The sequence below is a fragment of the Uloborus diversus genome, chromosome 9, assembly GCF_026930045.1.
Source record: "Uloborus diversus isolate 005 chromosome 9, Udiv.v.3.1, whole genome shotgun sequence".
Taxonomy (NCBI): Eukaryota; Metazoa; Arthropoda; class Arachnida; order Araneae; family Uloboridae; genus Uloborus; species Uloborus diversus.
In genome coordinates, this window is record NC_072739.1 from 55,867,211 (window position 1) to 55,883,658 (window position 16,448).

A 16,448-nucleotide genomic window follows, 5' to 3' on the forward strand; every position below is an offset into this window, starting at 1 on the left:
GCTTTTTAATAGAATTTATTCCGAACATAGATTCCCAAAATCCTGGAGTCAAGCAATAGTTATCCCTGTCCTTAAACCAAATAAACAATCTGATAAACCTGAGAGCTATAGACCTATAGCTCTCACTAGTTGCCTATGTAAACTCATGGAACGGATGGTAAACGCCAGACTGATGCACATTCTGGAGTCACACCATCTCATATCCCCCCCGTGTCCGTTTACCTTGTCGTGGTGGGGGGGCTTGCGGTGTGGTGAGTTCGGGGCGAGCTCTTGGGAGGAGTCGTGAACCCCCAGTTGCTCAAACAGAATATCGGCGGGAAGGGACTTTTGTTCCCTTCCTTCCCTCATCACACTTACCAAATGCGGACGAAAACCCCTAAGCCAAGGTGTGTCAACCGTGCCTATGGCTGCGTGGTACCGGGGGTAGTCGGTGCCTCAAACGGGAGGCTTCAGGGATAGCAGGCGAACCCTGTCGTACGCAGCCTTACCTCTGTGTAGGGGGGCTACACAGGGGCTAGACCCCACTTTTCCCCCTAGTTCTCTGGTTTTTTTATGGATATAAACACTAAGAACACCTCTCCCCCTTGTGGGGAGCGTCAGACTGTATATTCGAGCTTAGCAAAATTCTTTATAATTAAACGAAGCGACCCAAATGTAAATTTTACAAAAATATCTCCCTTTGTCATCAATAAAGCCTTAAGTCATCAGATAGGTGAATTTCAAACTGTTAAAAAATTACGAAATGGTGAACTTTTAGTCGAAATTAAAGATACCCAACAAGTTTCAAAAATAATGTCAATAAAACAAATTGGATCATACCTAGTCACTGTCTCAGAACATTCAACACTAAATTTTTCACGCGGAATAATTTCTGAACCTGATCTTCTCTATACCTCAGAAAGTGAAATATTACAGGAAATGAAAGACCAACACGTGAGTGGAGTTAAAAGGATCTCCATCAAACGTAACGGCGAGATGATAAACACAAAACACATTATTTTAACATTCAGTACACCCGTCCTCCCGCAACGAGTTAAAGCCGGCTATCTCTCTTGTCCAGTTCGCCCTTATATTCCGAATCCGCTCCGGTGTTTCAAATGCCAGCGATTTGGACATTCAAAAGTTTCGTGCCGTGGTACTGAAACCTGTGCCAGATGTGCAGAGCCCGGTCACGATAGCAATAACTGCTCTAAAACATACAAATGCGTTAACTGTAAAGGGGATCACCCTTCATATTCCAGATCTTGCTCCAAATGGCTATCAGAAAAAGAAATCCAGGTTATTAAAACAACCCAAAAAATTTCTTATCCAGAAGCAAGAAAATTAGTCGACTCTCGCACACCCACAGTAGGAATTTCCTACTCTGCAGCAGTAAAAAAGATCTTAAAATCAGCAAGTACTCAGACAGAAACACAAACTGTTAATAATAACACTTCGCTAAACTCCACAACACAGACAAATAAACAAACCTCTTCCTCTAGCAGTAAAACCAATGTAAGTAAAACACAAACCAAAAAATCCACCAATGCAAATATGAATAACACTGCTGTTGAACCATCTAAGAAAACTGTCGAAAAAAAGAAAATTCTCGCACGCGCAAAACTTGGGGTATCCTCCAAACAGAGACCCCCAAAACATTACAATTTTAAAAAGGAGGACTTCTTGCTTACCAGCAAGAAGGTTAAGCTAACAAAATCTCCTCCTCTTCCCTCTGACGAAGAAGTCGAGGACATTGAGTTTGAGGAAACTCCCCCAACCGATGATGAAGGTTGGGTGGAGGATCTTCCTGCCTCTTGATGTGCTTCTCTCTCTTTGGCCGTTTTTCCTCTTCTTTCTTCTTCATGGCCCTGAATATTCTCTCTTGGAATTGTCAGAGTTACTCGCATAATGTCACAGACATCAAATATCTTGTCGAATATCACCAACCGGCCATATTCTGTTTGCAGGAAACATTCCTGTCGCCTGTTGATAAACCGAGGTTGAAAGGTTTTGACATATACCGCAAGGACTGCTTGTCAGGTGGTCGTCGTTGTGGAGGAGTGGCATTGCTAATCGCTAATGATTATGCATCTAGCCAGCTCAATATCAACACATCCCTGCAAGCAGTAGCTGCGCGCTTTCACCTTCACTCGCTGTTCACAGTTTGTTCTGTATATATCCCACCTTCTTATGACTTGAGAAGCGTGGAATTGCAGACACTGTTAGATCAACTTCCTCCCCCAATCGTCATCTTGGGGGATTTCAATGGTCATAATCCTCTCTGGGGGAGTCCAGACTCCAACAGAAGAGGTTTAACAATAGAAAATTTTATTGAAGACAATGATCTTTGCATCCTTAATAACGGTGAAAACACTTATTTTCATCTTTCTACCCAATCTTACCATGCCATCGATCTCGTAATATGCTCACCTTCTTTTCTGCCACGTTGGGATTTTCAGGTGGAGGGTGGTCTCTACTCCAGTGGCCACTTTCCGATCAGGATAACCTCTACTGGACGCTGCGGCCATCAGCAGCATCAGCAAGCTCGACTTCGCATTGATCGAGCTGATTGGGCAGCATTTACCCAGTTGGCAGAAATTAAATCAGAAGACGTGACTGATATTGATATCGATGTAGCGGTAAAGCGAGTAACCGACATTATCCTAAACGCAGCTAACGCTGCCATACCAAAAACCACTGAAGGCAGGATCAAGTTTCCTAAGCCTTGGTGGAACCTCTATTGTCAGGAGGCTCATAAGAAGCAAAAAAAAGGCATGGAATACGTTTCGTCGTTATCCAACCACACAAAATCTCGTGGCACTTAAACGAGCTCGTGCTGAAGCTCGAAGGATTCGACGGAAGAGCCAGCGGGACTCGTGGCAGACCTATGTCAGCACAATCACGATGTCAACCCCATCAAAGACCGTATGGGGTAAAATAAAAAAAATCGTTGGCAACTACAATATATCTTGTGCACCCATTCTGGAGAATAACGGTCGTATTTTATCCGATCACAAAGAGGTGGCTGACTTCATGGGGACTTATTTGGCAGAAGTCTCCAGTGCAAATAACTATTGCTCAAAATTTTTAACCATCAAATCACGCAAAGAACAAAAAGTTCTAGATTTTAATTCAAACATTTTTAATCAATACAACACAAAATTCACCCTTCAAGAACTGAATGCTGCCTTACAAAAATCAAAAAACACATCACCAGGTCCAGATGAAATTCACAATAGTATGTTAAAACATCTAAGCAGGTCCTCTTTAGAACATATTCTGCATCTTTTCAATAGAATTTATTCGGAACACAGATTCCCAAAATCCTGGTGTCAAGCAACAGTAATTCCTATCCTTAAGCCCAATAAACCATCTGAAAAACCTGAGAGCTATAGACCTATAGCTCTCACTAGCTGCCTATGTAAAATAATGGAACGGATGGTCAACTCCAGGCTGATATACATTTTGGAGTCGCATCATCTGCTATCTCCATATCAAAGTGGATTCAGGCGTGGTAGATGCACAATAGACAACCTATTGCTTCTCGAAACATCAATAAGAGAAGCATTTCTCAAACGAAAACATCTCGTGAGCGTATTTTTTGACATTGAAAAAGCATATGACCGTACCTGGAGATATGGGATCCTCAAAACCCTGCACGAGTATGGGTTACGAGGTAATCTCCCCATCTTTCTCTCTAATTTTCTAAGAGACCGAATTTTTCGCGTACGTGTCAAGTCTGTTCTTTCAAATGCATTTATTCAAGAAGAAGGAGTTCCCCAGGGAAGCGTACTAAGCGTAACTCTTTTTGCAATTGCAATCAACAGCTTAATCGAACAACTGCCTCCCGCTGTCAAGGGTACCATGTTCGTTGATGACTTTCAAATATCTTTCTCTTCATCGAGCATGAGTATCATTGAAAGACAACTTCAAATGGCTATTAATAAAGTAACACAATGGGCGGAGGAAAATGGCTTTACTTTCTCTGTTCAAAAAACTTTCTGTATCCACTTCTGCCGTAAAAGAGGTCTTCATCCTGATCCAACACTTCTGCTTAACAATCAACCAATAGCTGTAAAAGATCAAGGAAAATTCCTCGGTCTTACACTTGATAGCAAACTCAAATTTATACCGCATATACAAGAGTTAAAAAAGAAATGTTTACTAAAATTAAATATCCTTAAAGTCTTATCGAACACTTCCTGGGGTGCTGATACAGAGAGTCTCTTAAGAATCTACAGGGCTCTAATACGCTCAAAACTTGATTATGGATGCCAGATTTATGGCTCCACGGCAAAAAGCTATCTGAAAGTTCTAGATCCAATCCACAATCAGGCACTGCGCATCTGCACAGGCGCTTTCCGAACCTCACCTATTAACAGTCTTCATATTCTTGCTCATGAACAATCTTTAAACAATAGACGCCTCAAACTTTCATTGAACTTCTACTTCAAAATAAAACCTTATACTGATCACCCTTTACACCTTCATATTTTTAATCCATCTAATGTTGCTTTATTTCTACACCGGCCTTCGATGACACCAACATTTGGGATCCGAATGCGTCGGGTACTCTCAGACCTGCAGCTATCGGATTTCAAAACCGTTAACACAATAAAACTAATTGAACCATGGTGCGAAGTCATACCTTCTATAATCAATGATTTCTCAAAATTCCCAAAACAAACTACCCCTAATACAGTTTATCAACAAGTCTTTTATGAGATCAAAAGCAAGTATTCTGGTTATAAACACATTTTCACTGACGGATCAAAAGCAAACGAACACGTCGGCTTTTCTTCAATAATTAATGATCAAGTTACGGCAGAAAAATTAAACACATCTTGCTCGGTATTTACTGCAGAAATAAAAGCTATATTTTCATCACTAGAATCAATAGCCCAATCTGTTCATAGAAAGTGGGTAATATTCACTGACTCAAAGAGTTCAGTGGAAGCCATCACTCATTGCAATAATAACAGCCATCCTATAGTCATCCAGTCATATCTTTTATACAAAAACCTTATGCAAAATAATTTTCGTGTTCTCTTTTGTTGGATTCCTGGTCATGTGGGCATTGCAGGCAATGAGGCAGCCGACTCAGCTGCCAGAGCTGCAAGTTTCCTGGTCGATAATAGTGTCCCTTTCGATGATATCAAAAACGCCATCGGCGTAAGCCTCAACACGTATTGGCAGGGGACGTGGAATTCAGAAATCCAAAATAAATTGCATTCGATCCAGCCCTCCACTAGAGGTTTTAAATCATTAAATATCACCAGGAGAGAACAAGTCTTATTAGCTCGACTTCGCATTGGACATACCAGATTTACTCATAAATATCTCTTATGTCATGAACCAGCTCCAACATGCATTACATGTGATGTAAATCAGACAGTGTTGCACATTTTATGCAACTGCCCAAATTTTAATCGAATTCGTTATAAATATTTTAATAATTTTAACCCATCTTTGAAGGAGTTGCTGGGGGAGCCGCCCCATCGCAATTTGTACTCCTTCCTCCAGGAGATTGGATTCTCCTTTTTAATTTAGTGTTTGTCTCGACATTATGTGATTTCGTCCTTCCTTTGTTTTTCAAGATATGTTTTGCCCTTTTTGTATTTATCTTCAAATTGTTTAAATGTTTTTATCGGTTACACTTTTTAACACTAGCACTTGAAGTTTTATGCTTTCTTCTTCAAAATATGCTTTTATTTACCTTATTCTTTTATGAAAAATAAATAGCTTATAACAAAATATCGTTTGGCGCAGTATAGCCCTCAGGGGCTCTTGCGCCATAAAAATCAAACCAACCAACCAACCAACCATCTCATATCCTCATTTCAGAGTGGATTTAGACGTGGCAGATGCACAATAGACAATCTAATTCTTCTCGAAACATCAGTAAGAGAAGCATTTCTTAAACGAAAACATCTTGTGAGCGTATTTTTCGATATTGAAAAAGCATACGACCGTACCTGGAGGTATGGGATCCTCAAAACCCTGCACGAGTATGGGTTGCGAGGTAATTTACCCATTTTTCTCTCCAATTTTCTGAAACATCGTTCTTTTCGTGTACGCGTCAAGTCTGTTCTGTCGGATACCTTCATTCAAGAAGAAGGAGTACCCCAGGGAAGTGTACTAAGCGTAACTCTATTCATTATAGCAATCAATAGCTTGATTGGCCAATTGCCTCCCGCTGTAAAAGGTACCATGTTCGTGGATGATTTTCAAATTTCTTTCTCATCAACGAGCATGAGTATCGTTGAAAGACAACTTCAAATTGCAATCAATAAAGTAACCCAATGGGCGGAAGAAAATGGCTTCACTTTCTCTGCTCAAAAAACATTCTGTATCCACTTCTGCCGAAAAAGAGGCCTTCACCCTGACCCAAATCTCCTCCTCAATAATCAACCAATAGCTTTAAAAGATCAAGGAAAATTCCTTGGTCTCACACTTGACAATAAACTAAAATTTATACCGCATATACAAGAGTTAAAAAAGAAATTTTCATTAAAATTAAATATCCTTAAAGTCTTAGCGAACACTTCTTGGGGTGCTAATACTGAGTCTCTGCTAAGAATATACAGGGCTTTGATACGCTCAAAACTTGATTACGGATGTCAAATTTATGGTTCCGCTGCTAAAACCTATCTGAAAAGTCTGGATCCAATACATAATCAGGCACTACGCATCTGCACAGGAGCCTTTCGAACTTCGCCTATCAACAGTCTTCATATCCTTGCACACGAACAATCTCTAAACAATAGACGCCTCAAACTTTCTTTAAATTTTTACTTCAAAATAAAACCTTGCACTAATCACCCACTACATCTCCATATTTTTAACCCATGTAATGCTGCTTTATTTCTAAACCGGCCCTCGATGACCCCAACATTTGGGATCCGAATGCGTCGGGTACTCTCAGACCTGCAGCTACCAGATTTTAAAACCGTCAACACAATAAACCTAATTGAACCATGGTGCGAAGTCATACCCTCTATAATTAATGATTTATCAGAATTCCCAAAACAAACTACTGCAGACACAGTTGATCAACAAGTCTTTAATGAGATCAAAAGCAAGTATTCTGGTTACAGACACATTTTTACTGACGGATCAAAAGCAAACAATCACGTCGGCTTTTCAACAATAATTAATGATCAAGTTACGGCAGAAAAACTAAACACATCTTGCTCGGTATTTACTGCAGAAATAAAAGCTATTTTTTCATCGCTACAATCAATAACCCAATCCGTCTACAAAAAGTGGGTGATATTCACTGACTCCAAGAGTTCAGTGGAAGCCATCACTCATTGCAATAATAACAGCCATCCTGTAGTCATCCAGTCATATCTTTTATACAAAAACCTTATGCAAAATAATTTTCGTGTTCTTTTTTGTTGGATTCCTGGTCATGTAGGCATTGCAGGCAATGAGGCAGCCGACTCAGCTGCCAGAGCTGCAAGTATCCTGGTCGATAATAGTGTCCCTTTCGACGACATCAAAAACGCCGTCGTTGTAAGCCTCAACACGTATTGGCAGGGGACGTGGAATTCAGAAATCCAAAATAAATTGCATTCGATCCAGCCCTCCACTAGAGGTTTTAAATCATTAAATATCACCAGGAGAGAACAAGTCTTATTAGCTCGACTTCGCATTGGACATACCAGATTTACTCATAAATATCTCTTATGTCGTGAACCAGCTCCAACATGCATTACATGTGATGTACATCAGACAGTGTTGCACATTTTATGCAACTGCCCAAATTTTAATCTAATTCGTTATAAATATTTTAATAATTTTAACCCATCTTTGAAGGAGTTGCTGGGGGAGCCGCCCCATCGCAATTTGTACTCCTTCCTCCAGGAGATTGGATTCTCCTTTTTAATTTAGTGTTTGTCTCGACATTATGTGATTTTGTCCTTCCTTTGTTTTTCAAGATATTGTTTTGCCCATTTTGTCTTTATCTTCAAATTGTTTAAATGTTTTTATCGGTTGCACTTTTCAACACTAGCACTTGAAGTTTTATGCTTTCTTCTTCAAAATATGCTTTTATTTACCTTATTCTTTAATGAAAAATAAATAGCATATAATAAAATATCGTTTGGCGCTGTATAGCCCTCAAGGGCTCTTGCGCCATAAAAATCAAACCAACCAACCAACCAAGGAATGCATGTTATTTACCACCATTTCCTTCCCATATAATTCTCTGCACCCAATTACAAAGAACTGAAGCAATTTACCAGCGTACTCTATTGCTTCATTAGTTTTATTTTTCACAGTTAGAATCTTAACTGAGACACATAATAATAGAAAATGATCATTCATCTTTTTTGTCAACACTCCTCTTAAAGCAATCATCCCAGTATAAACTAGGAATAAACGAAATTCAGCGGCTTTCCATCGTTTGTAGTCAGAAATGCTAGTTGGCTTCCTTGAAAATTCCCGAATCAAATGCTTTAAAAACAATTCTAATTTCGACGAAATTTCTGAAATATTATGCGAACTTAAGCGCCCTTGCCTATTCTTGTTTTCCGTCCAGAAGAATATTAGTCTTCGCATGCTGCCCAGACAAATGCAATGCATGTAATCACAGGGAAATTGAAACACCATGTCAATATTCAATTTTTCTAAAACAGATGTTTTGACATGGTGTTCAGGATTTCTTCTGTTCTGAAAGCTGACATCATTGCGTCTGGGGGCATGATTGTCCAAAAAAACCATTCGGCCAAGAAATTCTCCTTTAACCTCACATTTGTCGCAAGAAAAACGACCATTATGACCAAGAGTTGATTTTATGAATGATTTTGCTGGTTTGTCACACAAAAAATTCATTTCCTGAAATCAACAATATATTTTGTGCTACTGACTACAAAAGGTGTGGAACTAAGCTCAATCAATTCATCAACAAAATCCGACAGATTCATTAGCGTCTGTGGGTTTCCCTTTTCCAGAATACACAGCTACTTTAGCTGGTGACTGGTCACAAACTTCATTAACAGTTATTAATATTGGCCAAAAATGTGTTTTCGAGCTTTTGCCCGGTAGCAGTCCGTCACAATTGACTTTTAGACTTAACTTGACTACATCGCAATTATGGTTTTCATTTTGCATCCCACTTTCAAGTTTACTTTTAATAGCATTTTGAACCCCAAAATAAGCAAATTGCCCTTCTCCCATTGAAATTATATCCTTGGATGCATTCACATTAGTTTTTAACAAAGTTCTTGCATCTTTTGGAAAATACTCATGAAATGGCTGGTTAATAGTCAACAACTCGTTAAGAGCTGTTGTAGAAATGTTATTCCGAATAGCCCACTCTTTTAATTGTTCCCGATAATTTGTATCATTAGGGCGATGCGCCAAATTAGAAGGGGTTTACTTGGACCGACAGAAACAGATTCATCAAGTTGAAATTCGCAACTGTCCGAATCCGAGTCGTAATAAAATGAAGACGAACATGAATCGAAAATTTCATGTTCATCAGAAAATAAGTCCCCCGCTCCATCCTGAGAACTAGACTGGGCTGAAACTGTAGAATTATAAAAATTTAAGAAAGGCGGATCAATTTCGCCAACGCTAGAGTTTAGAAGGAGATTTTCAAACTTTTTATATCGTTTTTTTTTTTTTCTAATTCTTCGTATCTAATTCAAAGCAAATGTCTGTCGGAGTAACATTTATCCATTTTTAATTGTTAAATGAAAAAAAAAAAATAATAATTTCAATTTTGTCATCTTGAGTTCAAATTGTTTTTCGCAATCACGAGTGTATGTTTGTATGTGTGTGTGGGGAGGGGGGTATGTGTATTTAAGTAGGCATGTGTGTTTGTGTCTGTGTGCAGTCATGAGTGTGTGGGTAGTTGTGTGTATGAGTGTTTGTGTGCGTGGGGGCGGGGTATGTATGTGTGTGTGTAAGCATATGTGTTTGTGTCTGTGTGCAGGTATGAATGTGTGGGCAGTTGTGCATTTGTGTGTATGTGTTTGTGTGTGCGTGTGTGTTGGTGCGTGTATGTATGCGTGTGTGTGTAGGATATGGACGGTAACCTGAAGACTGTTTTCGCTAGAGGAGCAGCATCGTGAGGCCGGCCGACGCGAAGGGTGGTGCTGGTAGAGGGTGGCGCCGCGCCGGTGGGAAAAATGATAGCACACCAAAAACAGTCAAATGAAAGCAATAAGCAATCGTGATTGCTCAACAAGCGTACTCACCTTTTCTGACTGACAAAAGCAACAAAACCTTCTCAGACACACAATTCGACTGAACTGCAATTCCCGCCTAAATAACCCAATAGCCTATATTTTTAATGCGCAGCGGATGAATATTAGAAAGAACCGCTTTTCGTAAGTTCCGCTAACTACGAACGTTATTTTACCCATTTTTCTGGTTTTAAATGAATTAAAATTAACAATTGCAGAAGGTTTTATATGTTTTTCAAGCTTTTAGAAGCAAATCTTAAAATATGATGAAGGAACTATATTTTTCATTTGGCTCGATGAACCCTTGAACTGTCTCCTTGACGTCAGTGGGTCCATCTCGATGTCCCAGGGATCAATCGGAGAACCGAGCCTGGTAAGCATAGGCGTCGGAACCGGGGGAGCTGAGGGAGCTTGAGCTTCCCCTGGAATATTTCAGACCGGCTTGGCTCCCCCGGAAAATTCTTGCACTGCTGCTTTTTGCCGTACATTGTTTACCTCAACCTGATTTCAAAAATGTGTGCTGCCTTTTTTGGGAATTTCGGAATTTCTACTCAATGAGTAACAAAAGCAGTGAGCAGACGGTCAGTGCACTTGAATTCACCTTCACCTTTTTTTTCACTGTTTAAACACTCTTGATTGCCGAAATGCGGGAAAGTGGACTCTACTCCGCGACTTGCGAAAATCAGTACCAGTCAGAGGCGTAGCATAACCAAACATTTTTTTTTTGGGGGGGGGGGCACCAGAGCCATCACCAAGAAGGGTTTTGCTCCCCCCCCCACCCAGTTTTTTAGAAATGGCGTCACCAATTTCATATTAGTAATGAAAAAAAAAAAAGCAGAAAGGAAACCTTTACGATTTTAAGAACATGTAATAGAAATGATAAGTGAACAAATAGAATAAAAGTGTCAAAAAGAGTTTTTTATGCGAAATTTGAAAGCAAATGCAATCTCTGAATATTATTTAGGAACATCCAAGCAAGGTTATGCTTTATGATTTACTTCTGAGGAGCGCTGAAACGAACGTTTCGAACATTTTTTAACGAAAAGAAAGTATTCAGTGTTTAGTACAAATCTATGACAAGCGTCAGTCAAGTAAAAAATGAATACGTAAATAAACATAACTTCATAGGGGCTGCGGCATTTTTAAATTTCTTTTTTTTCTTTTTATTTCTATTTTTTGTAAAAATATCATCATGAAAATAGTGATTAAGTAGAGAAAAATATATGTGCCACCAAAATACATTTTAATTAGAGGAAAAGTTGAAACAGTAAGGCGAGATTTAAAAATGTCATGACTAGTCACACCACTGCTAGGTGCTAGTTCTAAGTGTTTAAATACAAAAGGCGAAATTAAACAAAAACTTTATAGCGATGTTCTCGAGACATGACATCTAAAACAAAAAAAAGTGTAAAAACTAAGATAAGTCTGAACTACCAAAAAATTCATTTTTTTTTTTTTTTAACGGGGGCCGCAAACGCATGTATTTCAAACAAATAAAAATATAAGGCTAGAAATTGAAAATTTCATTATGGAAAAACATAACCACTCAAATAATTTTGGAAATGGATAGCAGCTGAGAGCGAAGACATATTGCTTGGTTGGATAAAGCAGCGTGCTAATGAGGGAAAGGGTGGGAGTTCAAATCTGGGCCGAAAAATATCGTTTTAATGGGTTTTTGTTTTTCAGCAGAATTTTAATCCAAGTTTCCACTAATATGCAAAATTCTAAGCTGTATATCTGTTGTTGTTAAAATCAGGAAACAAAACATTGATTTTAAGAGGGTAAATCGAAGTTTGACTTTGCAGAAGGATAAATTTCAATTTATTTTGCTGCTTTACTACGCATTGCTTTGGTCTATAGCATTTCGAGGTTGCATTGAAATCAGAAAATTCTTCCTTTGAACTCGAATGCTTCGCGTGGGTCAACTATAGTCATCTAAAATTGCGTTTCTGGAATTTCACTGTCGGAAAATTGCTGAAGACGGATCCCGAACCTCTCCTTCCAGTAACATAGACAACTATCATCTAAAACTGTGTTTTGACTACTAACTTCGAAAATTTTATTAATGAGCTTCAGCCCCCCCCCCTCCACCAATATAATTTAAAACTAGTCGACCCGTGCGGAACTCCGCACCGTACTTCGAATCGTTTCATAAGGCATTTCGCTCTTTAAAAATTTCAAAGAAAGAATATTAGGAAGAAAAACCGAAAAAAGTAAGCGCAGAAGATACGGCATGTAATTAAAAGACATCAGTAACAAAACCTCGTTAAATACAACGTTGTGATACTTTGATCATCGCTCACCTTTTGGTCGTACATATTTTCAATGCAAACATAAATATCATTAAAAGTGGCTGAGTAGTGACTCGTGAAAAAGCAATAATTGTGCATGTGAAAAACCAGGTTGTGGCAAATACAGTCCTGCCCATGTGAGCATCTGACAGCAAAGAAAGAAACATTAAAGAGATATTTATTGGCACGGATTCGAATTGGTGTCATTCTGATTAACATTCCGACACCCCAACAAACCTAGCAATTGCGCCTTCCTTTTCGAAAGCTATTCATTGATGGAATGCGTAGTAAAGAACAGCAAAAAAGCTTTTTGACAAAAAATAATAATAAGATCATGCTTCTATATTTTGTCATTAACCAGCATGATAAGATTTAAAATTATTCGTAAAAATTGGAATTTGATTAAAGAATGACGAAGATCTCACGTAGCGATTGAAATAAACATTCTAGAGAAGTAATAAATTAGATTGAAAATAAGTGTTTTTATCTTTGAATATTGAACAATTTCATATAGAAGGTTGCTTTAACAGTTACAGCTTAAAGGCCTGCACATGTTTCTCTTTTAATCGAACACTTAAAATTCAAAACCAAAACTAGTTGAACTGAGTCCGTTTTTTAAGTATAATTTTTCGAACGTAGACAAATTTTTTTTTTTTTTCAGCAGAAAGGAGAGGAGTAGAAAATGATTTCTTGCTAATGAAGTTGTTAATAATTTTTATGCTTTATATCGTATTCGCGCGAATAAAAAATTAAAGGTTTACTGGGTGAAACTCGTAGTTTTAATTTGGCGTAGTATTTTTTCATTTGTACAAAAGGTTGAACACCGCTATTAGAAACATCTACATTTCAGCATACAATGAAAATGTTTTTCTGCACAAAAAAGATTTCCTTTAGGTAAATCTAATACTTTTTTACGCTTACATTATGCTGAATGGTCTGGATGTAATCAAAGCTTAAAAAAAAAGGAAGAACACCCTTCGATTGTCAACTTATCCGAATGATAACTGTAGCTTCCTCAAAGGAGTCGAAACACCAAGTAGCATTCCCAATGCATTTATTTTATTACGTGTGTATGTTATGAGTATATGTAATGCGTAATACTAATATAAATTTGATATTATGTCGGACAGCACAAGCTTGCCCGAAGTTCAGATAGATTATAGCCGAACGCTCTACCGAAAAAAAACTTATCAATTTAACCGAACAACTAAGTCCAGTGCTTTTAAGTTTCATTAAAATATGAACACACACACACAAAGGCTATTTTTTTCCTTTTTACCGAAAGCGACGTTAAAAATTGGAAAACTGCATTAGAACTTTGCTTTAAAAAAAAATGCATAAGAACTACAGGCTGCATTAAGGTTTTTAAACAGCAAGGGGCGTTTTCGATAACTTGATTTTTCGACCGTAAGTCTAGTTTTCGTCATTAGCCAGCCTGATAAGTTTTAAAATGAGATGGGAATAATATATAAGATTAGATATTGAAGAGAAATGTTTTTTTTTTTTTAAAGTTTTACAATTTGTTACCGCAGGCTGCTTGAACCGTTATAACTTAGATGGCAGCACGTGTTCATCATTTTACAGCACGGTTAAAATACAAAATAAATTGAACTATGCTCTATTTTAAGCGTAGCTTTTCAAATGTAGTAAAAATGTGATAAGTTTTTTTTTTTTTTTTTTTGCAAAAAAAAGAAAAAATATATATTTTACCCTTCAAATTGAGGTAATAATTTTTTATTTGTACAAAGAGTCAAAATCTCATTAGAAGAATATATATTTCAATATACGATTTATTATTTTTTTCTGAACAAAAAACAATTCCATTGTAGTCTGAAATCTTAAACCTATTGCTTATATTTTCGCTTACATTATGCTTTAATTTTCTTACCAGAGCCATAGCTTTAAAAAAAAAAAAAAAAAAACGTGCAATTCAGAAGTAAGTTCGCACAAAGTCGCATCAAGTTTATATAACAGCAAGGAGCGTTTCCTTCTCATTTATTCTATTCCCTCACATTTGTAATTCACTTAATTAAGTGTTCATGTAATGTGCGATATTTCTCTAATTTTTTGATGCAGATTGTCCGGACGTGGACCCGAACACTCATTCTCCTGGTTATGAAGAGAACGCTCTGCCGATCAAGCTATTTAGCTCTGTCGGTCATACTGCAAGTTAAAGTTATAAGTTTAACCGAAAATCTCATTCTGGTTCTTTAAAACATGTTTTTCGGCTGAAAAAAAAAAACAATTTTTAGACCGTGGGTCTATTTTTCGTCAGTAGCCAGCACCATAAGCTTTAAAATAAGGTGTAAATCAAAGAAATCGATCAAGAATTGAGGAAAATCTGGCGTAGAAACCAAAAACAGGCTACAGAAATAATATATAAGGATAATCGTAAATTTCGTTTAAGGCCTTACCTTTCAAATAATTACTGGGGTAAATCACCCGAAAACTCACCCCTAACATCATTAAAAGTCAGATAAAATTGTTTTTGGAGCTCCAATTTGGAAAATTTTCCAGTCTTCATAACGATATCAAAGATGGCACACAGCTGCGTTTCTTAGATTGTTCATTTTCGACAAATTTCTGGGAGGGAGGCCCCGGATTTCTCCTCTAATTAACATCTTCGAATAATGTCTAAAACTGCGTTTTCAGAGCAACAATTTTGAAAAAATTTCCAGGAAGAACCCTAAAATACCAACCCCCTTAACGTAATTAGAGAAAAAATATAAAATTTTTCAAGTTTCAATTTCGAAAAATGCCGAGGAAAACGATCCTAGGCCACTTTTCCACCCTAGCATTTACAAAGATCATCTAGAATACATTTTTAAGACCACACAAATTAGAAAAAACATCCTATTTTTGATTTTTGGGCTAATTTCTTTATAATTCTGGAACAAAAGATTAAGTGTCTAGCAAGCTGGGGGTGATGAGTCAGTTTGGCATTTAAATATGAATAGCATGGGTGCTCCAGACATAACTAAAAAAGATTGCTAAGGTTGTTTGTACTTGTTCAAATAATTTCAACTTTCCAAAAACTTATCTCATTTTAAGTTATCTAACCGCCTCAGATTATACTTTACGAAGTTACAGTTATTCTTGTTTTTTTGCTTTCTAAATTACGATTTTTTCGTCACTTACAGATATATTTTCATGACAAAATTGTTACTTTTCATCTACTACTGCAGATAAAAACCCCAACAATATTATTATACTAATATTTTATAGTTTCTATCAAAGACTTTTACAAAAACTTATCTGAAATATATAATACATAACGAACACTTCATTTTAACACATTTCCAACGTTCTGTTTCTCCGCCCTCCAGTTTCATCTATTCGCCTTTTTCTAGTTCTCAGAAAATAAGAAATTCTTCTTAATGCTACGCTGTCGAAGCCTCCCCTTTCCTCCAAAATTATTACAGAGCACCTCAAATTTTGTTTTCAAGGCTCCGATTCCCTGAAAATTACCCCAGAAGAGAGTCCCTGGATACCTTGACCTCCAACAACATGGGAGATTATGTAATGTTGCGTTTTTGGGACTTCAATTTAAAAAAATTGCTGGGCCCCCTAACGTCAACAAATATTATCCACAGTCGCGTGTTTTAGAGACTACAATTTCGAAAAAAATTACGAGAAGGAACCTCTGAACCTTTTCTGATAACATCATTGAAAAACGCTCTCTAGTAGGACTTCAAGTTTAAAAGTTTCCAAAGTAGAGCTCTAGTACAGTCTTTTCCTCAGACATCATTGAAGGTTGTCTGCAATTACGTTTAAGACTTCAAAATCGAAATATTGGGCGGGAGATGTAAATCGATTCAAAAAATCGATCGAGGACAATCCTTCGAGTCATATTTTCACTGAAGTCAACAAATATGGTATACAATCCCGTTTTTAAAACATTAATTTCGAAAAATTTTTAGGGAAGGTGTTCAAACCTTTTCTCCCCTTAACATTACCAAAGATCGCCTAAAAATTCGTTTTT